The 26909-nt window shown below is 37.5% G+C and overlaps 1 non-coding gene across 1 annotated transcript; it reads right to left on the reverse strand.

Annotated features, from left to right (window-relative positions):
• Positions 1-2873: 2873 nt before the first annotated feature.
• Positions 2874-26678, reverse strand: LOC109368140. Its single transcript, XR_002115860.2, has 3 exons — positions 26204-26678; positions 8741-8815; positions 2874-2928 (listed from the first exon to the last, which is right to left on the reverse strand). It is a non-coding gene; the product is annotated as an uncharacterized LOC109368140 (transcript).
• Between the last annotated feature and the right edge of the window lie 231 nt (positions 26679-26909).

Raw genomic sequence — 26909 nt, forward strand, 5'->3', positions numbered from 1 at the left:
GGAAAACAAGAGCAAAATTCACACTTCGAAGATTTCTTGAAGCTTCCAGAAGATTATTCCAGAAAATGTCAGTGTTGCATACAACCAAAGAGTCAATTTTAACTTACTTTTTATTTCTCCCAGGTAACATTTTGAAACTGTACTTGTGTAAGCTACCATTCTCACCTGCTACTATACAGACCGAGGCAGGCAGTTAAAAAAGAAAAAGCAAAATATTTATTGATACTTCTCTTGTTGCCTACATTGGTTGTTTGGGAGATATTCAACTTTTCCTGCAATGTAAGATACTGCACAACAGGATAAAAAATTAAAATATTTTAAAAATATTCCTTGTTATATGATACAAAAAGAGAATAAATATATACAGACTTGAAAAGAAAAAGAAAATATGATATTATGGAAAAAAAACACAAAAGAGAAGAGCATTAAGTTACGGTGAGGAGCTCATAGAAAGAAAACAACTCCAAAACGTTTCTCCTTCAGCTTGCTTCCTTAAGAGCAGAAGTGGGGACACTTCATCAAAAGAAACAGATGAGCAGCAACAGCTCCTGTTAGAAACACCCTTAACATACACAGAAAAAGGGTGAAAAAGAAATAGCCAACCAATAAAGCATATTGTAAATTCACTTGAAATGTAAACACCCCCCCATGATTTCTCATATATATTTGCTAAATCTAACTATTTCCTCAGATTTCTTCAACCAAGGTAGTGTAGGGAAACTAGAGTGGCTCCCGGCATCCTACAAACCCACCTGGGCTCCTGGTCACGTACAGAAGTCCACAGCAACCACTTAGAAAATGATCACTAGTTTGTACTCAGCTTTAGCAGATTAAATACTTTGGAGGTGCTGAATGAATACTTACAGGTGTGCTGTAGTCAACCATGTCTCACTTAAGTTGTTATCAACTTAAATATCACAGGCCACGCTTGAAAATAATGGCTTATCTTTGGATATTGCCTAGTAATGTCACTAGCTTGTAAGGACACAAACACCAAACTATAGGAAGGGCTTCAGCATCACAAGGCCGATGTTTTTTATCAGCTTTGTAATTCAGAGGAGGTACTTTGTAAGTACAGAGAAGTCAGATTTTAGTAGTGAACCTGATTGAGAGAAGTTTATATCACTGCAAGCTTAGCTAATGCTTTAAATAATACTTTAAAAATGAAAATAGGAAAAGGTGTATTTCCTAGGGCATCAAATGCATGAGCTGCTACATCCAGTCCCCCACCATGCAATTCCTTAGTGACATGATCATCCTTCCCCTTCCTGCAACTAACCCAGCACTGTTTAAAAACACTTTGTATCAATTTGCAACAGAACGCTCATAGCAGAATTTGAGAGTTACATCTGCTCAATTTGCCACAGAAATCCATCCTCAGTCTATCTAATGCAAAACACACCTTCTGCATGGCATGGAAAATTTCTGGGACACATGAGAATCTCAGCCACATGGTGAGGTGGCTTGTCACAGACACTCTGTCAATACCTTGACTTGCAGAGACAGTATTTTTGCATTCAAGACTCAAGCATTCAAGTTAGAGGCTAAAAAGCCTGCTGGAAATGACTGAACATACACTATTATGTCTATAGCGCGTTAACTCTACTATTTATAACAATACAATTATAATACGAACTACTCTCACATGCACTGTAAACAGTAGAAATGTTTTAGAGAGGGATAGGATTGGGAAGCACAGACAGTACCTGCTGATCTGGGGCAGCCAACTCTGCAGATTGTACAAACTTCATAGTAATTCATGACTTTCTCAAAATCTTGGGAAACTGTGAAAACCTCACCTTGCTTTTAAAGCTAGGCCATAGTTTCAGAAACACTAAATCAGCACAAACCTATTCTGTACAGACATGAAGCTATCCTGCTTTGTCATCCCACTCAGCTGCTCATTTCAGCCTCTTTGCCACCCTCCCTTTGTATGGGTGCAAGCACTGATGTAAATCACACTGAGGAACAAATACATTTTTGCTTGTAGCTATGCTTAATCCACTTCTACTCATACCCTAAACCAGGTTAGCCACAGCTGCACAAGCATCAGCACCAAAGAGGAGAGAAGGAGAGCCATAAAACAAATCCCGCTCTTTCAGCAGCTGTACCAGTTTAAAAATGGCTTGTGAAATTAAGGATTATAATTCCAGATAGAAAAAAAAATTGTCAACTTCTCCCTATTTCACCCTAAAGACAAAAATCATTTGAGAAACAATGATTTCTTTCCCTCTTCCATTTCACTGGGGCATGACTCCAGGTACTTCAGCACAAGGCTTAACATTTGGACTTGCTGGTTCCAGGTGCTTTGGTAGTGCAAACGGTGCTAAGAGGGGAAAGACACTGGATCCTGTCCCCAAAGCTGGCTGTGGGAGATTTGCTCTCAGCTCTGCTGGGAATTCAGTTCAAACAGTGGAGAACTGAACTGAAAAACGCCCAGGGTACGTAAGTGTACCAAAACCCCATGTTCACACTGAGCACATACCACATAACAAATACACATTTACATTGCATCAGCAATGTTCAAGACTTCTGTGTAAAAAATGGAATGCCACAGACTCTCTGACAACAGCGAGCTTACATATAAATGCAGTTTAAAGTTTTGTGACTTTTGTTTTGGCTTAATTTTGAAAATCATACCAATGTCTGCAGCTCTTCATCCCAGCTAGCAGCTGCCTGCATACGCTGGTTGCGAGCATGGCACTATCCTCAAAACAACAGACCATTCCACTAGCTCAGTAGCTATGACCTATGCTTCTGGATCCTGATGCACAGCAGTCTTCTGAAGCATCAGCATCCTCTCACCAATATGGAAATCATATGTGAAAACTCTTATTTACTGTATAATATAGACAACAAGGAGAAAGCTGCATAGCGAGGCATTTTCACTTACGTGGTTTATATAGAGACTCTTGCGTTTTTCTCTCACTGCAAAAACACAAAATATGATAGAAATATTACATGACTATTTTTCCTGATTAAGCTTCTTACATACCATTTATAATAAAAAGAACAGGAGGCTATCTACGTATGACATTGTCATTGCTCTTGCACTAACCACGTATACTTATATATCAAATACAGAATAAACATGTATTTGTATGTTTAAAGGCATTTACGCTCACTAGTGTGGTGATGGATTGAAATTCTCATCCATTTGGGTACTCACTAGGCATTGGTACACATGGGAAGGTTAACAGCAGTAAGCTATGGTCCAGGTCAGCCATCCTTCACCAGAGATCTCTGCAGGTACTCTGTGTCACGAATACCTTCGTGCAAGGTACCTTGCTGCACAGTGACCTATGCTATCTTGCAGTCATGAAAGCACCTAAACTGCTACCCCATGGAGTTAGCAAATTCTCATTGAAGCTTACTGTGCACTAACTCCCATCAAAGTGCTCTGAAAACATATATGCATCATCCCACTGCCTTCTCTAGTGGTAAGGTGCAAGTCTGAAGCTATTTCTCAGGTCAGATGTAACAATGAAAGTTGGTGAGTAGAACTAGTCATCACAAGCAAGGGTTGCAAGTCAAGACCAGAGTGAGCAGCCAAAATAGTCAGTCAACAGCAGCAACAAGGGAGACATGTATAGTCTTAAATGTCAGGCAAATTTTTATTACAGTTGATGGAATATATTTAAATTTTTCAGCACTTTCCCAATTAACTCACCCCATAGAGCCTGTGGAGTTCCCTTCCCATGAAAATACCAAAGCATTTAGGATACGAGTCTGGAGGCAACTAATACATAAATCAAACCGCAGGATTAAAGTAATAATGGTTTCATGCTGTAGATGATTAAATGCACTTCGGTGCACTATGATTTGAAAGCTATGCAACCCAATGCACTTAGCAAAATAAGAGTGTTTGCAATGGTGGGATAGCCTGTCCATTCCCTGTTGGATGAGAAGCCATTACTTGTGATTCATTTATTTTTCAAAAGCAAGCAATCTAACATAAACAAGGCTGTACGTGTGGATACTGTGAAATAATTGCTTAATGCAGACATAAAACAAAAATAAAGTAAGAAAATACTTTAAAATATCCTTACATAATTTTCCTCCCAGGGAGCAGAAAGGAGAATCACACATGACAGATGTTAGCCATGTCACTTAGTACATGCTCAGATCCACAGTTATGGACATTGTATAGAAGACAGAATAAAACAGGAACAGCAGGAGAGTTCAGGTTGTCGAGCAAATAATTAAACTGCTTGAAATTCTGCTAAAACACTGCACTACACTTAAGTTCCATACACTGCATTTACAACCAGCAAAAGACATAAGTAATCTAAAGGGAAACACAAAATGATAGTAGGTACTTCTAAGAATAAAGTATTTGTCAAGCATTGCATATTGCAATATACAGGCAGTAAGCAGTTCTGATAAGTTGCATGTAAACCTAATAGAGTACATAAGTGAAAACTAACACCTATTAACTGTGACATTTCAAACACAGTTAAATATTTAACTGACAACAGTCACAATTACTCCTCAAACAGAATTATTATGGACAAAATCCAACAAACACAGTCTGCACATGAACTCCAAATCTCATTTTTAAACACCTTTTTTCTCTGTCTCAGACTTTATCTTCTGTATTTTCCCTTGTACCCATTACACCACTCAATTCCCTATAAAAGTACTGTTATTTACCAAAGCAAGAATATCAGTTACAGCTCTTATTGCTATTTCCAATCTCCAGAAAAATATACTAGTGTATTTATACACCTTTCACTTTGGCCTGTTCAAACATCAATTTGTGCCACACAGTTTTCCAAGCACCGCCTTGACTCTCTTTCCCTTCTTTTTCACATATAATAGAAATTTCATTAGCTTTCATTGTCCAGTGAGGAACTACAAGAAAGCAGCTGCGCCTTCATGCTTCTGGATCATTCTACTACAGCCTGAGGCTCAAGTCTTACCAGAACATACATCAATGGGAAATGCAGCATGGTAGATGTTCTCTTTTGTGCTCACAACCCTCCCTTTAGACAAAGAATTGACAATTACTGCAAGAAGCAGAAAGCTGTTACTTCCAGTCCTATACTAGAACTGCTGTAAAGAGATAAGTCTCTGCTCTTTGGCTCCAATGAGCTTAGAGATGTTTTGCAGTGCTCACATGGCACAGTATGAACAGATTTATAGTCACAGTTTAAACAACTGAATGAAGATACTTGTATTTTCTAACATTTTTAACATGTGAAAATTGGATTGGAATTCATCAAGTCAAGACTGATATCTGAGATGCTGCCAAATGTTCTTAATTTTCCTCATTTCCCATTTTTTCAGGCACTTTCTATTGTTATTCTTGAACTTTTGCTAGAGTAGGAAAACATTATCTGGGAATAAAAAGGAGTGAGGAAACACATACATATGCATATATATGTACGCATGTGAATAAGCAACTATGCATTTTTCACTGAGCTGTAACATAAATTCATTTGTGTAATTTCTATAGGAAACCTTACTGTTACCCATATCAGCAAGGACAAGATCATTGAGGATTACATCAATGAAGATATCTCACATTTTGTTTGCAGATCATTTCATTTTGTCTTGTCTGAGAAACGGGAAACTCATCCTAGTTAACAATAAAAATAAAACACACCCTCATTTACATCTATCCAAAATTTAATAAATATGGTTTCAAAATGTGCTTTGTTTAAAGCCAATTAAACAATTCCAACATTAGCGTTGGAAAAAATTTAGCCAATGAACTCCACACGTAAAACTTAATGCAATTTAGGAAAAGAGGAGAGCTGTAACCCACTTGTAGTTAAAATCATTCATTACCAGCTCCTTGAAAGAGCAACAATTGTGCTCTTGCTATTCCAAGGAAAGGAAGTTATGCTATTGTAGCACTAAGGCTTGGAAACCCTAGCTTAACCACCAGCAGGTGCTGAATAGTGCAGGGCGTTTTAGTAGTCACCTAGCTAATCCTTTTACGGGCCAAATTCACCAAGCAAGAAGTGGCATAAGGCACTCAAAGAAGATAAAGATATGAAAGGTGACATCCTCTACTGTCTCCCCATACAGGGAGAACATCTCATGTAAGACTTAGAACCTACAGTACTCCCCTAAAGCCTTGGAAACATTTAGAAACACTATTTTAGTTACATATCAAATAAATATCTGTTGTGTCTTCAATTTTTTCTTAGAGGTTATTGAACTCTCAGGTAATTAAGGGTAAACTACTGACTATGAGAGACAGTACAGATCTCGATGCTTAGTGTGGTATTTAGGTCACACAGAACAATGGGAAATTCAGAACATGTAACATCCAAAGACACTACGCCCTGTTTCATTATATTTATTGTTGCTCTTCACTTACATGTTGCTCACCAACAGCTCAAAGAGCAGCTCCTGTGCTAAGACTACAAGATCACGACTGAGGCTGTAGGAGCACAGCATTACTAGAAAGCCAGACTTGGGTTACTGGAAAGCCAGATGTGCAGCTGCCTGAAGGTAACGCTGCCAAGTCACTTTTCCATGTAGTTATGGACTTGGCCCTTTCCCACTATACAAATACATAATCAACACTCCAGAGCCACAGCCAGATCCTGGACAAAACCTGAAGTCCAAATATCTCTCAGCTCTCTAAAATATAAATTTTAAATGCCTTTAGTTCTTGATGATAGAAATATTTTCATTTACAGTTAACTACAGGAAGGTTTGTCAACGTAACGCTATATAATAATGGAAGGTGGTAGCTACATGCCCCAACTAGGTGTTTTCAGCATTGCTGGTGCAGCTCTCCCCTTCTACACTGACTTTAGACTTAGGAGATCTCTTAGGCTGCACAGCAGGCTGCCAGAATACAATGCTACATACCTATATACAAAAAAAGAAGAAAAACCTTATATTTTCCCCTTAACAAGCATTCTAATGCGTTTGGCATTAGGCAATATTCCTGAACAGTATGATAACTCTTAACAGCTTTCTTATTGCCGCAACAGGCCCAGAGTACAGCAAAATGCCTATGATGGTGTGTTGTCCCACCAGAATGGGATGGTTCTTGGCAATACATCAGTAGACAAATGTTCACAAAATCTGATTTCTTTTGTACAAGCCTTTGGATTTTTACCACTAAGATCAAGAACAGCTGAACAGATCTTAAAACTTTGTTTTAAAAGTTTATATAAATTCACTGTTCTCATTCAAAAAATTATGTAGAGTTCTTTGTATTACATACACTAGAATAAGGTTTCATACACCAACTCTAGCATGAGTATAAACCACACATGTTCAACCCACTGGTTTTATGGTTTTGTTGCCCTCATTTTTTAATGTTTAAATGAAACATATATATAAAAACAAGATGTTTTGTTACTTATATGCATATTATAATCATATTCTATATGTTATATGTGGCCCAAGATAATTCCTCTTCAATCAATGTGGCACAGGGAAGCCAAAAGGTTGGACACTCCTGGTGTAAACAGTGATTTAAAAATTTATACAGTTAACTCTGTACTGCAATAAATTAATCACTATTATTGCAATGAAGAGTCATCAAGTGATCAAAATTTCATTTCTTGGAACTGAAGTTTTGTCTTTTTTCTTCCAACAAAATGTAATGAGAAACATGTAGCAACTACATGGGACTACACAGTCTCAAAACACTGTAAAAATAAACACCAGTCTTGACAACACACTGAACTATGGAAATGTTATCATATTCACTTTATAGATTACCAAACCAGATCAGGATGGCACATCACATCAAAAAACACACAGTAAGCCACTGACAGAATCAGAGCTGAATTCTGGACAATTTGAAGGGCAAAAGAAGTACTCAAGTAATCAACTCTTCAATCAGAACCTAAATGCATTCTCTTTGTACTAGACAAGCTCAAAAATTAGCACAAAATATATGGCAAGTGAAAACTACTTTTTTTTTTTTTTTCTAAGTGATGTGCTTGACACTGTAATTTACTACGTAAATCAAAAATGGCATTTATAGGCAACAGAAAGAAGGACAAAGAATTCATACAGTCAGAATTACAATGTAGAAAATGCTTTGAAAGTCTTTGTAGAAAATAATGCCTTTTGCATCAATTATTTTCATCTACTTCTAAAACAACATGTCATAAATGTCCAGCAGGGAATGAAAGTGCCAGGGTAAATGGTTTCTAATCTTCTAGGTCTATCAAGAAGCCTGCTTAATAGATGTAATTCCAGAGCGATCATCTTATCTACAAATAAAAAAAACAAAAAACTCCAGACAAATATATGATTATTTCAAATCCATGAGAGAAAAAGATAAAAGATTTGAATGGCAGGTGAGTTGTTCTGTTATTAAAATCTAGTACTGAACTCATCTACATATCAGCTATATCAGAGGAAACTCTGGACCGTCTTCTTAGCTAAGGTACACAAGCTTTTTTTCAGTAAAATACTAAAAAATTGTATTTCTCAGAACCTTGGCTTTCTGTTCAGAGTGTTAGAAGAAAAACAAAAAAAACGTGGTTGCACAGAAAATTTTGCACTTAGGGAAAATATTTTTGATTACAATTATATTCAACTTTATCTATGACAAATTGGAACTTACAATTTCAACGTGACCTTCTACTACTAACTGACAAAATAATCATTAATTTGATTTCCTTCAACTCTAATGCAATGCCTATGAAAGCCTCTTTTTTGGAGGGAGGGGAATTATTTATTCAGTAGCTATCACATGCATTCTAACAAAGAGATAACTGCAATAGTAAACACAGCAATAAGTTCAGTAACCTACCATCTGTTTGAGATTTACTGAGAAATATCGTACTGGCCCGTGGATGGTCTGATGGGTTGAATTCCATGTTCAAATCTGGAAAGAAACAAACAAAAAATAGCATGTTAAACATTTAAGATTATCCAGCAGCATACACAGATTTTCTTATTTTTTTTTAATAAGACCAAGTTTACACACTTAAGCAGCTACTGAAAAACAAAATCAATCTTGAAAAATCCCTTTTTTTTTTTAAACCCTTTTTCACACCAGTAATTGTTTTGGCATGCAAATTGTTTGCATCAACACAGGTTTGGGATTAGTCTTTGCTTCTAAGGGCTAATTTGTTTTTGGATATAAACAGATAAAGCAGCTTGAGAAGTCTGTACATAACAAGTCAAGAATTACCCATTTTCCATTAGTTTCTTCCTCCATACCCTGAAGCCACTGCTAAGCAGAGGAACACTGCTTGTTACATGTAATTGTGGAAGAAAGAAGTATTCTAAAATAAATATTCATCCTTCTGTAGATAGTTAGGTTTCCATAATTAGATGTGATTAAATAAGCAGTTGTTGAAGCTAAAGGTAAACAAGTTACATCTAGGCCAGGCTATTTTAAACGATCAAGATTACAAAAGTTTAGCATTTTCTGATACTTCACATGAACGTAATTCTTTCTGTGATGTTAAAAAAAAAAAAAGTTATCAAAAACATTTACTGAGGATTTGAGTCTGTCACAGCATATGTGAATTTCCAGAAAAACTACTTTCCCTAGCAAGATTAAAATGCCTTCAGTTTTCTTGTTCCCAAACTCCACACTACTTCTAATTCTTTGAAACTCCTTATGCCTGCATTCACTTGAAAGCATGCTGCTAAAAACAGCACAATTTTTTTTTTAAATCATTTTTCTTGCACTCCCCATGTGACTACAACATTGTAAATTCTCCTCTATTCTCCTGATCTGTACGTATACATTCATTTCCACTTGATAGAGGCTTTTATGCAACACTACATATAAGCATTGATAAGTTTGTCTTTGGTAGCTAACTCAGACTTTCTAAACTTCTTGCTCCCCTCTCTTTCTGTGAAAACTCAGAATGGACAATTAAGCCTCAGATCTTACAAAAATAACAACAAAAGAAATATTTCTGCCCAAGGGCCAAGTTCTTCCCATCTGCAACTTTCTCTCTTCTTTCACCATCCATCACCATGCTCCATTTTTCATTCCCCTTCCATTTATAATTTTACTAGTCCTTCCCACATTTTTCTCCTGATCATGTTCTTCTCTACAAATTTATTTTCTACCTGTCCTTTCTGGCATATCTTAGTTTCTCTCTGCCCCCCTGCATCTAACACCCATGAGATCACAGAGTCATAGAATATCCTGAGTCAGGAAGGTCCCATAAGGATCATTGAGTCCAACCCTGCTCCAAATGGAATCACCCAAAATCAAACACCCCGTGTCTGATAGAGATGTTCAAAAGCTTTCTGAACTCCAGCACTCAGGGCTGTGCTCACTGCCCTGGGCACCCTGTTCCATGCCCACCGCTCTCTGGTGCAGAACCATTCCCTGACCCCAGCTGCCCCTCCCCTGACACAGCTCCATGCCGTTCCCTCGGGCCCTGTCGCTGTCACACAGAGCAGAGCTCAGCGCTGCCCCTCTGCTCCCCGTGAGGAGCTGCAGCCGCCATCAGGCCTCCCCTCAGCTCCTCTGCTCTGGACTGAGTACACCCAGAGACCCCAACTGTTCCTCATATGTTGTGTGCTCTAGACACTTAATCTTTCACCACTGCCCTGCTGCTGCCTAACATGCTGCTGGTATTTGAAGAACACTTCTAGGGCAAGTAATGGACCTCCTACTTACTAGGAAGAAATCAGGAATATAAATGAACAATTCTTCAGTTAGAAAGGAGTCCTATTACTGTTATCCAAGCCACCAAGAAAAAATACAACAACATTTCCAGAAAAAGTCATTTTGATTCTCTAAGAAAGCACAATTGCTAGCCAAGCCTAGAGGAGATCTTAGGTATGTCACATTACTACTGAAAGTTGGAAAGGACTGTCAAATAGAAAGAACATTTTCTTACTACTTTCTGCATCTTATTTAGATATGGGGAAGAATAAAAATTACTCCTTCTGATAGACAGTGCTACTGAACACTGCTTTTCATTTCAGGATATTTTTTTCCAGTAAACTGAATTCAAGATGTAAATCATTAAATAAAGAATAATCATAATCAGTGTTTTAAAACAGCAAAATACATTGCCTTTTATCGCCCTCTTCATTTTTAACAAACAGCACATCACCATAAAGTGCATTTTAAAACAACACTGCAGACAGTCTTTCTGTAAAATCTTTTAAAGTAAAGCAAAGCAATTTCAGCTAACAAAACAGGACTGATAAAATGCAACTGAACTCAACTGTCAAAACACTGTCCCCAAAGCGATGAGCATTCCTTTCCTTCATGCCTAGAAAATTGTCTGCTAGGGGAATAATAACAGCCTGGTACAGGCTTACAGTCTGCTTGTGGGGCTGAAAAGAAAGGAAACCAATTGCCACATCTTGCAGTCAAATCGCAACTATTTCAGATTCCTGTGTTGTAAAAGACTATTATGCGGAAAAAGTGGAACAATGGAGGACTTGAAGTCTTTCTAAAAAAGCACAAGCTGTTTTCTGGCAGGAGTTGAAAGAAGGCTAGCAAGATCCAAACTCAGCAGCTGCAGAGGCCAGAGCATGGATTTGGAAGTGGCCTGGGTGAGGCAACTGCCTGGGCTCCTTTCCACCCCATCTGCCCTAGCCTGTATGCTCCTCAAAGTACTCTTCTGTCAGTGCCCCTTCTGCCGTCCTCTTCCTCCAATCAGCAGCCAAACATGTCCTGTTTGTCTCTTTTTTTCAGACTGTCATCACCAAAATTAGAAGTGAATGACATGGGTAGGTGAGGAGCAAAGCCTGCCAGGGCTGGTCACCCAGCACAAGGTGACCCTAAGAAGATAAGCACTGCTAAGAGTCCCCTCTCCCTCTGAGAAACAGCACAGCACTTACTCCTAGGTTTCTGCAGGCAGAAGAAAGCAGGCTGTGAGGTGTATGCCTGCAGCCTCATCATTCCTCATTCCTCCCAGAAAAGCATGAGGTAAATCCAAGCACTCTATAGGCACTGGTAGGACTACATCACTCCAAGCCACTGTAGCTTCCGTATGGGGAGATTAAGAGATATGGTTGCACAAGACACAAGGAAGATACCCGTTTCTAGAGACTGAAATTTACTGTGCAGTTTGGAAATAAATGTCCTTTTCAATCTGGGAACAAATTCTTACATGTCTGCAATTAGAAATAGTGGTATAAGAGGAAAGAGATCAAATATTAGACACAAATCTGAAGTTACTAACTCATTGCCTAAGGGCATTAACCATCAAGAAGCTACCTCCATCCTACAGTCATATTGCTTTAGTGATACCAATTGTACTTTCTAGCATCTGAAAATTAAACCAGCCACAATGTGAATGCTTTACCCACTTTGTAATGGAATAACTGATGTTAAAAAGAGATATAAACTCACGCAGACAGTATTCAACTGTTAGAGAGGGAAGTGAGAGCCAGAATTTCAATTATTGAAATGTGTACAAAAATTTTATCCATTACCAGCAGTCTGTTCTATGACTCATCATAGCCTTGCAAAGGAAGGATTTCAAGTGGATATTTTTCAAGCGCTTACCCTGCATTCCAAAATGTGTTAAGAAAAAAAAAAAAGTCTCAAAGATGGTCCAAACTATGGATATTTTTTTTTTTTTAAGAGAATACTGGTTTGTGATTAAGAGACATATTGCTTAATTACAGATCCTCTGGGTTCAGTGTTTCTGTGGGATTTTACTAAATTAAAAAATGACAGGACAAGTAACAGCTGACTGTTTGATAATTTATAGAGCAATGCAGTGTCTTAAAAGAATTTATTGTTATAATAGTTACCATCAATAATAAATACAAAGATAATAAATTATGAATGTTTATTCTATTAAAGTGATATCTAAGTGTCGATATATGATACGAAAGTGGTGAAACACTGGCAAAGGCTTTACCAATGATAACGTATGTTTCCATAAGTTGCTTAAGTAAAGCTAATTAAATCTGGAAAAATGTTAGGAATAAAAACACATTCTTCTCCCTTTAAACACCTGTTCTGAATACTGAAGCCACTGAAGATCAGAATAAGAAGTTAACTGCATGCCAGAACATTCCCAAAACCTGCTCAACCCAATAGCATGTTTTTACCCACAGGGGTCACCTCATCATTTTGGAATATTTTGCTCCAGTTACACTAAGTGCAAAATACAGGAAATCCACAAATAAAACAACTACTCCTGACTACCACTGAAATAAAATCAGATAGGCTCTACTCTTGCAAAACATAAACCCCTTTTACAGTATAAATTACAGCTCAGATCTCTCATCTAAGATTCCTAAAACTTCACGATTAGTCAAGCCTGAAGTATTACACCACTTAACAGTAACTGAGAATTCTAAAGCATGCTATGCAGTGAAATGTTAAATAGATGGGAAATATTTTCCTAGATTCTTCAAAGTTCAAAGATCAACCTGGATTTTTTTAATTTATTCTTTCAGCTCTAAAGGACTACTAAATTATGCAAAATACAGTTCCCATACAGCAAATGAAATTTTGGGGTTTTTTGTATTCTCAGGATTATAAACCAAAGATGAATGTCAATATATACATGTATGCATACACATATACACATGCATGTACCCTTATCTATAACAGAAATAAAGATGTCTGCATAGATATATATCTATAAAGATACATGCTTATTTTATATATATTGTCATTTACATGAAAATGTATACAAAATGTCTTTATGATATATATTTTAATCATGCCTAATTTTGATTAGCCAAATAAAAGTCAGACTCAGGAGCACTTCAGCTAAGTGATCACATGCCTAAAAGCAATTTGCACAATTTTTGAGTATTTGGGCAAGACGAGAGTTACAAATACATACAAATAAACTTAAGATTGCATTCTCTTTCTCATTTAATATCATGCCAAAATAAGAGTACTTGCTTCCTGACTTATTACATCAAATAAGTTCTCTGTCTCTCCAAGAATAAAAGGTAGATTTTGACTATAACTCAATCTGAAGTTTAAGACAGTAATGACAAGACCACAATGAGATTCTCACTGGGCATTGTGAGAAACTTCATCCCTGAAGCCACAGTAGCTGCATTCAAATATGGCCATAAAAAGAAGTGAACTGTAAAACAGTTCAGTTTCAGAACTGGACTAAAGCCCAGGGAAGATTTTTTTTTTTTTTTATCTATACACATCTTAAAAAGCATTACTGAAATGACAAATACTGGATACAGCTTCAGTTTATACATTTCAAAAGGATAAGGAAAAATTTTAGATAAGTGCAGGAGAGACCCCCAAGAATGACTGGTAAAAAATGCTGTAAAATAAGAACCTTACAGAGTTCAAGCTGTTTAGCTGATCAAAGAGGAAATCCAGGAATTTTCTGCAGCTCACAAGTACCTCCACAGCGGGAGAATAAGTACTGAAAATTCTCTCCAATCTAGCACACAACAGAAGAAAAGCAGTGGAAAGTGAAGCAGAAAGATCTTAATTATGAATTTGGAAGAAAAAAAAGAAGGTTCATTAAGCACCAAAGCTCCACCCCTGAAGAACTCAACATATTTTGATGCTTTCCCTTTCTAGAACATTACTTCCAAGAAACATCTTTAGACTCTAGTCTTGCACATGTACTTAGGCTTATTTAAGAATAGCTACATGCAAGTTCCTCTATTATGATTTATGCATAAGCAGGTCAGACCAGAAGATTCCAGGGGCCTCTAGATTAAGTTAATCTTAAAACAAACAAGCGTTTAAATTACCAAGCACAAGATCTCAGCAAATCCCAGTGAGCTTTCTAAAACTGCAACTCTTGGTTCAGGAAGATTTGCATTTTAAGATTTGTTGTTATAATACCTTATGCAAGTTAAAAACAGAAAAGAAGAGGATGACATTGTTTGTGGTAAAAATTTTAACAGAAAAATAACTTTTTTTTTTCCTCTTTTTTTTTCTTCCAGTTCAGGAGAGCATTGAGATAGAAACACACACCAGAAGAAGCTGATGGATGGGTACTGTAGCAACTAACCTCTGAGCAACACACATCAAAGCTCCTTCTGTTACACAAACAGGAAAAACCAACACTGTTGCTGCTTTGTAATAGTGCTTATGGGCTGCAGAACAGAGCAGGCCTGAAAATGTGTTTATTCTAACAGAAAAAGGTTATTTCCTTTCTTTTAAACAATGAAAGTCAGGTAAGTTTATACTGCCAACATTCTGATGCTGATTCAATGATCATCTAAACTGAGCAAACCATTTGTTTAATACGTCAGTAGTTTTGAAATAATCTGCAGAAATTACTTCTTCCCCTTAAGATGGGAAGGCTATCAATGCCACCACACAAACATTACTGCAGTTAAACGGAAGACAGTGCCACATATTAATTTCAACCCACATTTCCCCTCCCAATAACATCTGCTTGTTTGTTATTTAAAGAGACTTCAGGTAAAGAAAAGAGCAGACCTGCCAGGAGCCAGAGAGGAACCTGCAGCTGAGCTGGCCCTACACAAATTAGTCAACCTCCTTGCCAGCTTTGCTACGCCCACAACCTGACATTATAGAGCAATTCCCTGGTCCAGCCTCATGGGTGGAAAGCAATAAAACCACTGCAGAGTGTTTATCGAGAAATTAAAGGACAACAGTGAGAACCATGTTTGAATAAGCCCCACAAGTTTGACGACAGCACGGCAAAGAGGCTCTGGTGGTCTGTTCCCTTCTGTAACAGCCATTAGCCATTTAGATGTACAGTAATGCAAATATTCCCTTAAACAACTACTGCGAATAAAAATTAATTCCTTTAGAAGCTGGGAAGAGCTAAATGGGTACCTCAGCTAAGAGTATTTCCCTCATCTGTCTCCTGTCAAATGAAGCAAAGTAACACTACAGATTACTTTAAAGAACAAGAGAAAGAAGGGAAATGACTCTAGAAAGCAACTTCTCACCATTATCAGGCATTTTCATGCACACTATTTTCATTTTACAACATCATGATTTATGTTAAGGAGCCAGAACACACTTGGAAAACCATATGACTAAGCTAGTACTAAAGCTTCCTTCCATTTGAGACTGTGTGTTAATTTGGGGTATATCTCTCAAACACTGAACGCACCAAAAACTGTGAATAAAATAACATGGGATGCTTTCTATCATAAGTTTTCAAGTCAAAACAGGACTGTACTGCACTCTCTGATTTCTCTGGGCAAAAACAATAGTTGCATGTGTTTTTACACTAATGCTTCAAAGATATGAGTTCCACTACACAGAAGTTTCAGTTTATGTCATTCAAACATAACATGTCTGCAACAAAAACAGTCCAACAAGACTTATCAGTACAATTTTAGACTACTTTACATTTAGTGTAAACAGCCAAGGCACCTCTAAAGAAAATGCCTTTTCACTGTAGAATTCTTGCAAGAAAGAATTTTAATGATGACATCCCAGTGCTCTATCACAATGATTATGAGAAGAGAAGAAAAGAAAGTTGAAAATTGGAAAGCTCTCAGGAGGCAATTGGCTGGAAGAGTAAACTCCTTCAGATTTGGCTAGATTGCTGGAAAAACTTGGCTATAATCTTTGTACCTTGGAGCCACTGTATTTTCTGCCTATCTCTCCAAGAAAACAACAGACATTTCTCAGCAAGTTCCAATGACATGGTTACTCTGTCCCAGGTTCTGCTGTGATCTCAGACTTGGAGGGAAATACAGTTAGTTCTTAAACAAAAAAGCTCTCTGCAGCAAATAATGCTTGTTTCTGTATATTTTCTCCAGACCAGTCAGTCAAATTATAGCACAGAACAGTTCTCACAGACACAGCTGTATTTATTTTCTGTTCTAGAAGGAAAATCACATATATAACTTTTCATACAAAAAGGCCGAGCAAGGTTTTTATCAAATAGTTTTACTGTTGTATTATTTTTCAACATTTGCATTTCCTTTCACTGCAGTCTCTCCCAACAAGACAATTCTCAAGTTGCATTATCAGACACAACAGGGTACATTTCTCTTTTATGTCTTCTTACAACAGAAACAACGCCCTCTTTTACTGACGAAGGCTGCATATACTCTCACTTTTGACTATCCCATTTTGTTACTAAACACCAGTTGAGAAGACAGTATTCAAGTTCATCAATTCTACATTCCCTTTTAAAAACCTTCCAGCATTAAATTCCACAGAACACACGACATGTGGCCATATCAGGAGGTATCTCATGAAAAGCACAGGCTGGTGTCTCTCCATACCGTGTAAATTCTTACATAACATGGCAGAATGTCACAACCTCTGCTGTTTTGCTATGCGTCTCGGGTGGGTCTTATTGACATCCTAACTACTGTCTGCTTTTGTGAATGTCACTCATGCACCACCTGAGGCCTGAGGCACGCACAGCAGCAAAGTAAACAAAAGTGCTGTCCTATTAACCTTAAACTGAAATCAATGCATTTATCTAATGCCCCAGTGACACTTAGCACTACAAATGATTTTTCCCTGATGTATTTTTTACATCATATATACACAACACTAAAAAGAATTTTATTTGTCCAGTGTATTAGATCCAGAGGCAGACAGGACAGAATGTACACAGTTGAGAAAGACTCCTTTTAAAAATATATACTATTATTTATAATAATAATTAGAAATATTTCTTCTCCTCTCACAAGTATTTCAGAAAAATTACATGTACACTCCTTTTTAACATATGGCAATCATTTTAAATTATACATGGAAACCTTTCACAGATGTAAACACAGTGTCATTACAGATGTGAACAAATGACACCAGCTGTTGCCTTATCAAATTAACTTACTTGTATTTTCAGAATATTCAATCAGTATTGCCACATTCTCCACCAAAAAAAGGCATCAACCCATGAAAGCCATAGGTAAGGCTGCCTGTCAACCTAGTCAACCTCTCCATAAATTTAACACAGATTTTAAAAGCGAGTTATTTGCCACAGGGTCAAACACACAGTACCAGTCAGAGAGTTGTTGGGTTAACCTACAGTAAAGTGAGCTAATTTTACTTGAAGACACAGATCAACAGAAAGAAGCATAACTGTCATCATCATCATCCTACGGTTGAGCTGACATTGTAAGCTTTAACCTTAGACTGAAGCATCATCTGCAGCTTTGCATCAAGGTGTATTTGTTTCACCATTTCCAAAAGCATTCCTATTGCCCCAACAGCATTAAGAAATGGAATGACCTTGAGGGTGTGTAATGTACTACAAATCAGGCCCTAAGATTTTGAGCTGTATCTCAGCTCTTCATATGGAAAAAAACAACTTCATAATAGTGATGCAATTTCTGTAGAGCCCTTACAGCTGATCAGAACTGGTAGAGCTCACTTTCCTCATTCCCTTACAGAAACAATTTTAATAAATTACCAGAGAGAATGTCATCTCTTCAGGATGTCTTCTTTTTTCCTCTTCGTTTGCTATTGAGCTGTGATCTGAAGTTAAAGACTTTATCAAACAGCAGACAGGCAATCAGTGAAATATCCACAGAAATAATCTTTTCTGGTTTCTCAAAAAATTTAGTGCAAGTGTATTACAAAGCACTTGTAAGGTTATGTCTGTGATTTCAAGGGCAGCAGCTGCTTTTTTAATATGCAAAAAATGTAATTTGCAATCTTTTTGAAGAACACCACAGGATGCTTGATAAACTACAGTAGCAGACTTTCAATTTTTCCCCTGCAGATTTATATTCATATGGCAACCAAACTACCCTGCTACCAAGACACGGCATTATCATTCATAGTTCATGTAGTTTACCACTTAGATCTGAAAAGCAACCTTAACTTACAAATCTCTCATCACTGAAACTCTATGTTCATGCATGTATACAAATGCCTATGAACACATCCATCTAGAACAGTAAGCTTTGGTGCAGTCCCTCAGCCCAAGAAGCTCAGCCTCCATTAAGTCTTATGGCAAAACACATATAATACAGCTCACTCAAAATATATCCAACTTGAGATGCAGGCAAGTAATTGTTGCCTGGACTCCAGCCACTTTCTTGTCAAAACTCCAAGTCACAGCTTGTCAAAACTGAAGATCTCCAGCCTCCAGATATTTCACCTGTCCACAAAAAAAAGTTAATCTGACTCACACCCACCTCTCCAGTAACACCTGACAAAGAAAAACAAGCAAGAAGATGGAGAATGATATGTTAAACTTTGAAAAAGCTTTAATTAAATCTTTAATTAAAATATTTTTTATTGGTATTTGTTTTCAGAAGAGTCAGCACAGGATCATTAAGTGTTGATCTTGGAAAAGCAACCTATGACAACTTTGTATGTTGTATAATTGTCAGTTCTGGGTGATTAAAAATACACTATACTGATACTGTATTATTTGCTGTGAATTTGTAATGACTAAAAACACTATCATTCATCTTCACTATGATTTACCTTATTACTCTGAATATACAAATAGCTTTAAAAGTTTCACTTATTTACTTTCAAACAAATGATACAGAAATGTTTTGTACTTATCCCAAACATCTACTTATTCCCCAAATTACATTGGCTTAATGTCTAGGACACTGGTTCTTGAGCAGTAATTAGTTTCAGGTCTGATACCTTGCAACTCTGCAGCTCTTAACAGGAAACAGGCAAATGAAAGAAAGGATAAAGGCATCTTCCTCTCTGTTTTTCTCCCAGTCACAAGGACACAGGAATGCATATAATATTCAAGTCTTGAATATACCTTATCAGCCGTAAGTAATGCAGCCATTCAGGCAGATAAAATTCTATCACATCAAGATCAGCACAGGGATATCTGTGCTATTGATTAGAAGGGAGAAGAGCACTGTGAAACCACAATCCAAAGATATGATGCAGGGAACACAAGCAAAACCAAATTGCGTACAGTACTAAAAAATGGTTCAGGCAGGCACTGGTATTCTCTCTACGCATGAAGGATTCAAAGTAATAAAGTCAATACAATAAAAACCTGGTGCCACTTGCTGCTTCCTTCACACCTCTCTAATTAGATTCCAAGCTTCTAACTAGATTGCCAGAAAGACAGAAGAACATATAGTGGCCATAGGAACACTGCCTTATCCAATCTTAATACCTTATTAGATATCTTAATTAGATACTTAAGTCAGAGCTATTCATCTAGTCACCTTACAGTCAATAAGGCATCTACTTTTGGAACTACATCTTTCCAGTAGCTATTTGTCAAATCTAAAAATAAAAGTATGCAATGAAATGGATGGGTTGAAGTCTAGGCGTGATGATTCCTTCCCATTGATTGTGTAATGGAACTGCTGGTGACAAACTCAGACTAAAACTAAAATTCAGTCACCTGAAGTTAAACCAAACAGATCTCCTCTCAGTTACAAAACTCCTGCCTTGACAGTGTCACACAGGATAGGCTGTAGTTGTGGATACTCTACACTGGTCTGAAAGCTGGATTCATGCCCTCACATCCCACTCTCCCTTTACATCCTCTGAACACGAACAATCTCTCCTTCACTGCACAGTCCAATTCACTCTGCAGGCCATTTCACTCTTGGTACAGCACAAGTCAGGACTGCTGCTGAGTAACAGTGCATAATCAGATAATTTGATAACACTGGGAAAGGCAAAATAGGTTTTCTCAAGTCCATTTGATCTTGAAAACTCCAGAATCAGCTTTTCTTTCTTGATCTTTCAAGCCTTTTCTCAAAGCTGTAAGTACACATTCAGCTTGGCTCAATATCTGAACTCTTTCTTCAGAAAACCCACTGGCCTGTGAAACTGTTATTCTCAGACCAAATCCAGGATATAGAGTGCTAAGTGACATTTTGGCTTGATGATCTTTGTAGGTCCCTTTCAATTGAATTATTGTATTTGAAGTCTCATCATCAAACAATTTTGTCTCTGCTGTTTCTCAGACATGTCAGAGATGGAACATTTAAGACTCCCTATATACTTCCTGACACACTTCTGAACAAAAGATATAGGAACTAATTCAAAATATACATAAAATTAAGTGCTTCGCAAATGTGGCCACAGATTGTTATAGCCTGCTTCTAATAATTCACATCTGCACTTATTTATAAGCAGTAGCTTATTCCAAATTATGGGAATGTTCTACATACCAAGGCTACCAGAAAGATGCATGCAAATACCAGACTCCATATAATATAACAGCTTTGGACTAACGTTACACAGTATTGTCTGGCAAAATAATATTAATTTAACTCACTGAGCTTAATTCTTTTGAGTTATTTTTTGCCTCACGTAGCTCAAGAATTTCAAATGTTCACTATATATATCCACATTAGCACAATTTAGATTGCGTTCATCCCCTCTGGTAGATATATAGAAATAACAACTGTCAATTGCTACGTTGCCTTCTGTCAGTCTACAAGATAGTCTTCAGAGTTGCTATGACAAAAAAAAAAAAAACAATAAAAAAACCCAACAATACAGTATGTTAGAGCAGGAAAGATAATTCCTAATGCAGCATGCTAATCAGAATGATTTCATCAAGTCTTCTCCAAGACAAATTACTGAGGGAATCTACTGAGAGGGAAGAATACAAACATCATTAATGTGTACTCCTATCAGGAATGCACTTAGTCATGCCATAGATTAAAATGTTTAAGCAATTACTTAGCAGATGTTAAATTTTCTGTTCTGATGGTCTGATTTGCCAATAAAAAAATAAATATGGCGAGTCATTCTACTCGGGACAGTAGTTCATCATTTCAAATTTTATCAGAAATTTTTCCACTGAAGCACGCCAGACAGTTGACATCACAAGAGAGGCTTAACTGGCAAGTGTGATGCATAGAGAAAGTAGCTACCCCATCATGCTCTGACTTGAAAGGAAGGATAAGATGAAATAGTCACTTTTCAACAGCTGAGTTTCTTGCATTTAAAAACATTAAACGAACACGGAAAGATGTCAGTCTGCAAATGATAGAGCACAGCATGGCAGACAAGCACCAGCTATGAAGAATATCACAACTATCAGTCAATAATTAGAAGATAAATGCAAAAAACTGATGCAGACAGAAGCATAATCGTAACTTCATCTTCAGAACAATGACCTCTGAGTCATTACCATTTCAGCAACACATTGCAGGAACAATGCAACTTGTACAGACATATTCAAACCAATCCAAAGGCGGAGGCTCTTCAGCAGCATCACTGCTGTGAGACACCTTCCATGGCATGCTGAAGTCACTGATGTTCCTACAGTTTCAAATGGTCCAAAAACCAAAAAATGGTTCTTGCACCACAAATTCCCTGAGAACTGCAAACCATGCAGTAATAGCTGAGGAAGTTCCCAAGGTGCAGTTTTTGAGAACCTAGGTATTCTGAAGAAACACCATAGGCCTTCTCTGTTCTTATATTCTCCACAGGCTCCTCTGAGAAACAGGCCAGCCAGAACTTAGGTCTAGCCTACCGTACATCAAAGTCCTGTTACACTGTAATCTGATATTAGAAAAATAAACAGCTTAAATTGAACCAAATAGGTCCTTTCTCTCTGAGAGCTATTAAAACATTTGGATTAACTAGATCTAAAGCAGGGAATTAACTAGACCAGTGTGTATTTCTTAAGCAAAAGCTGTAACAGCTGAGTAGTTTACCATTAACCAATTTTTCTCCTCTGCTACAGTGTCATCTTTCCAGTATCAGATTTATTGCAGCACATGGACTTTCATCCTCAGAGAGCACCAACCAGACATGCATTTGGCTTTTTGCTAGCTGATGTTCTGGGAAGGAAAGAGAGATACTGTATGCCTTGTGCATGCACTACAGGAACTAAAATACAGATGGATCAGAACTGAAACAAGTTTTCAGTAAAGGGGTAATTATTCATTTGCTTTGACTGTGCTATCAATTCCTATTAACTTTAAGGTCACTGGATTGCAGTGTTGTAGTTTCTCCAGACAGAAAAATGCTCATTTCCCTTCTAATACTATGTACACATGCACTGCACATTGGCTAAGGATTTAGACTAATGCAGGAGGAAGTGATCTTTAACCTTCTTTAACCTACCAGTGTATATCTAGACCAAAGACGTATCTTAAACACAAAATAAAACAAAACGCAAAAATGGAAAACATAGACTTCTGTTTTATATAACTAGAGTTGTCTTTTGAGTAGAGAGGAATGGGGACTTCAGGTTTTGAGGTTCATAGTTTGGGTTGTTTTCCTTTCCATGCTTCTTTCAAAATTAAACGTACAGGATTTTGTAGGCCCTTGCTAACTGCGAAAAACAGTCGAGATGGATTTCAGTTTTCAACTGGACTGCTTTGCTTACTACAGTCACTGTATTTTGCAATGGCTAGCTGCTTCAGATATGTGGAAGCACAGACAAATAGAGGGCAACATAAGCTAAAGATAAACACAAAAGTCAGAAATGGGAAAAGAAAGAGACAGGCAAGGCAGTAAAAGCAAAGGGGAAAAAAAAAAAAGACAAGCTGCAACAGATAATAAAAGAGCATTTAAAATGCAAAAGTCTACTCAAAAACAGGCAGGGGAGACAACCAAAACAAGGGATGGCATAGCAACAGCTAATGGGCTATCATCTAAGAGCTTTTGTTAACACTTTTGACTGATATTTTTTAAACATGTTATTCAACGCATAATTTGTAACACATTTGAACAGCACAGTGAGGTTTTGAAAAAAGCTTGGCAGTAAGGAGGGCCTGGATCCTGTATCCACCAAAGTGCCTCCATCAGGCTATCTGCCGCACCAAAAGCACATCACTGCTCAGTGGGAGTCTGAGAAACTCCTAACACTTCAGTAAACGCAAATCAAAACTGCCACTGTTTTTTAGAGACCCCAAGATCTTTGTGGAATTATTTTCTGTGAATATTTTTCAAAATACCACAACAAGAGATAAAAGTTTTCAGATGCACAGAAATATTCAAGACGTATTGTAATTTTTAAGTTGCGACCACTGCCAGCTAGGACAAATCACAAATGGCAAAGTGCAAAACAAAACAAAAAATTTCAAAATATGGCATTCAAATGTTCCCTTACTGCCTTACATTTCTTCAAAAATGTGGGAAGATAAAATATTGCCTTGTATTTTGCAGCTGGCCTGACCACGTACAAAAAGCCAAGAGATGTCTTTCTCTGTCTCCCCTTCACCTGCATCTTTGTGCACAAGAATAAGTAAGCAGAGCTTCACCTGCTGCCTGCGTCCAGCATGGATCCAATCCATATTTCATCCTCATCACCCCACCAAAAAAAAATAAATAAAAAATAAAAAGAAAATTCCCACAACTTTTGCTGCAATAATGCTGCAAAATCTGGCAGTTCTTGGCCTCCTTTAATATAAAAATTAATTTCACTTTGCTGTTTGTACTTTGTCCTAGCGACATGAAACACGCACAGGATTTGATTATATAATCTGCAGATAAGTGGGACAGTTCTGGACTCCAGCCTAAAAACCTGCCACTTCTTATATGTTCAAGAGCTCAGCAGAATATTTTCCCAAAGCATACGCATATGTAGGTGAAATCACAACAGAGTTCTTTCTTTCTGTAACACTGAAACCATTACAAAGAAAAAAATAATCAGATGAGATACTAATGTTAAAAATAATAATTTCTAAAAGTGCACAAAACATCTATTTAATAATGAAACAAACTTGAGTCTGGTTCTGTCGTAAATGGGAACCGCTCCAAAGAAATGTATGGACTTACACCATTTCACACTATCTGTAACTTCAGCGGTTTCAGTCCAAATACCAGCAGATCAGTCACAGTAAAATAGCCACCAGAATTGGCTCTGACGTCACTGCTGCTGGCAGACTTTTCTGAGGATCTGTGGGCTGGCTGAACCTTAGCCTTTTCTCAACAAACACTCAAGCATGTAACACATCAGTAGTTCCAGCGATAACAGTGCTAGACAGGTCTTTGTATTCCCTCTCTGGTCATGAGTATTCAACGTGTCTTACGGCCTTAAGGCAACAGGAAGTCTTCCGGGTATCAGTGAAGTCAGTCTGGTTCCATTTACCAGCTACTAGCTAACATTTGCAAAGATACCAAACAAAAAAAGTTTTAAAATTCATTTTTCTGCAATATGGACTCACCTAAAAAAAGGGCAGTTCCAATCATTCTATTTGAAGATGCACAAAATTGCAGAAAATATAGAAAACAGAGGTGGTTCCATTCTTGACTTATTTCTGCAACACAAATACTAGCAAGATGAATCTAGCTCAAAGGTATAAGACTTTGAAAAATCATCTTTGTTTTTTGTTTTTCAACATTCCAAACTTGACACTGTCTCTAATCTGTCTGACTTCAAAGCAGAAAATCATTCATCCTCAGTACAAGCACAAGCATACTGAAAACAGCTTTCCAAGTTTTGTTTTTGTTGTGTTTGTTTTTTAAAAATTTTGATGGCCTTTTTTCTTCCTCCTCTATCTTATATTTCTTTGACATATGTAGAGGAAACCCTCCAAAACTGGACACCAAACTGTTCCTATATAAATAAGGAGAAAACAACCTGTTTTTGAAGTCCTTTTGAGATATAATCACTTTTCACCAACACTGACAAGAGATGCCCCAAAATATTTTGCCCTACTGAATACAGAAAGAAATTCTGCAAGTTCACAGTCCTATATTTGGTTCAAAATACCAGGAGGATTGAAGAAAGATAAACAATTTTTTGAGAGTCTCGTCTCTCAAAGATTTGCTATGTGCTGTGGTGCCTTGGCTTTGGGTACATTACACCATATTCAATGGCACCCGTGTGTCAAGAGCAAGTGGCATTTCCGGTGTTGGCTTTTCTTCAGCATGATATAGAGAAGGTTGGCATTACGGTTGAGGGAAAAGGCTGAGACTCACGGAATTTACATCCAACTTATCCACAAGCACAACTTACCCAACACCCGCAATAATAAATGTGAGTCTGAATAAATAGCTTCCTGGGCTTCCTAACCTTGCTGTATTGACTTATTTAAAAATTTAAACTTCTTAGAAGAATTATTGTTTCTTGCTGTGAGCAGGCCATATAGCCTCAAGGTTCATATAGCAGTCTGTAAGAGATCCTGTCCACACTAAAGCGATGCAAAGTAAAATGAAAACATCTGCACTTGACAAAATGTTTGAAGGACTAATGAGAATGGCTGAAAAATCTGCTTTATCTGTGTAAAGAAAATGAGTCCAGGGACTGAAAGCGTGTAAGGCAAGAGGAAGATTTTGGGACCATCTGAGATGAAGAAGGGATGACTATGAACGCTCCCACAGAAAAAAAACCTGGATCCCCCTTATAATTCGAAGTCATAATCCAGAAGAGAAAACAATTGAGGGTACACAGTTTTGCCTAATCTGTGTGTATTTGTAACTATTATCTAAGTAGCACTGATGTTCTAAAATACTTTAAAAGTATAAACTGACCTGAGCTGCTGGGTGGCAGCCCTGCCAATGACAGGGAGTTGGAATTGGATTATCCCTTCCAACCTGAGACGTTCTATGATATCACAAACCCATACAGTAAATGCTCCAGAAAGACTGCGTAGTTGAAGATCCAGGACACCTTAGTGCTTAAGCCTCAAAATATCCTGCAAGTCAGCACAGATCTGAGAGGCTAGGGCAGTCAGAATATAAAGCTCCATTTTGTGACAGGATAACAGTTAAGTCTAAAACCAGGAAATCTTTCAGACATGCCAAGAAACAAACAATACCACAGCACCCTCAGACACAGAAAGCACAGCAGATGTCCCTGGATTGCTGAGATCAAGGGAAGTCTCGTGCTCAGAAACGTCATCATCAACTTCACAGAAGAAAAAAGATGAGCTCTGCAAGGGACCAAAGTACAGATAAAAATGTCTGCTTTTCTGCGTGAATCCACCACTGGGTGAGTTTCCACTTTCTGTTTTGCTGACGCTATGCAAACAGCTACATAAAGTAACTATATATGCAGCCCATGCTGACCTCCTCAGCATTTTTGAAATGCAAGATAAGAACACAACAGAAATCTGTTCTGTAATTCCCTGAAAATCTAACAGGATCACATTTTTTTTGTTGTGATAGTTCATGTTTACATTTTTGTCCAGGTTTGGGACACTAGTGTCAGAGGAATCATGACTTTACTGACAGAGGG

This window comes from Meleagris gallopavo, chromosome 6 (assembly GCF_000146605.3).
Source record: "Meleagris gallopavo isolate NT-WF06-2002-E0010 breed Aviagen turkey brand Nicholas breeding stock chromosome 6, Turkey_5.1, whole genome shotgun sequence".
In the NCBI taxonomy this organism is placed as follows: Eukaryota; Metazoa; Chordata; class Aves; order Galliformes; family Phasianidae; genus Meleagris; species Meleagris gallopavo.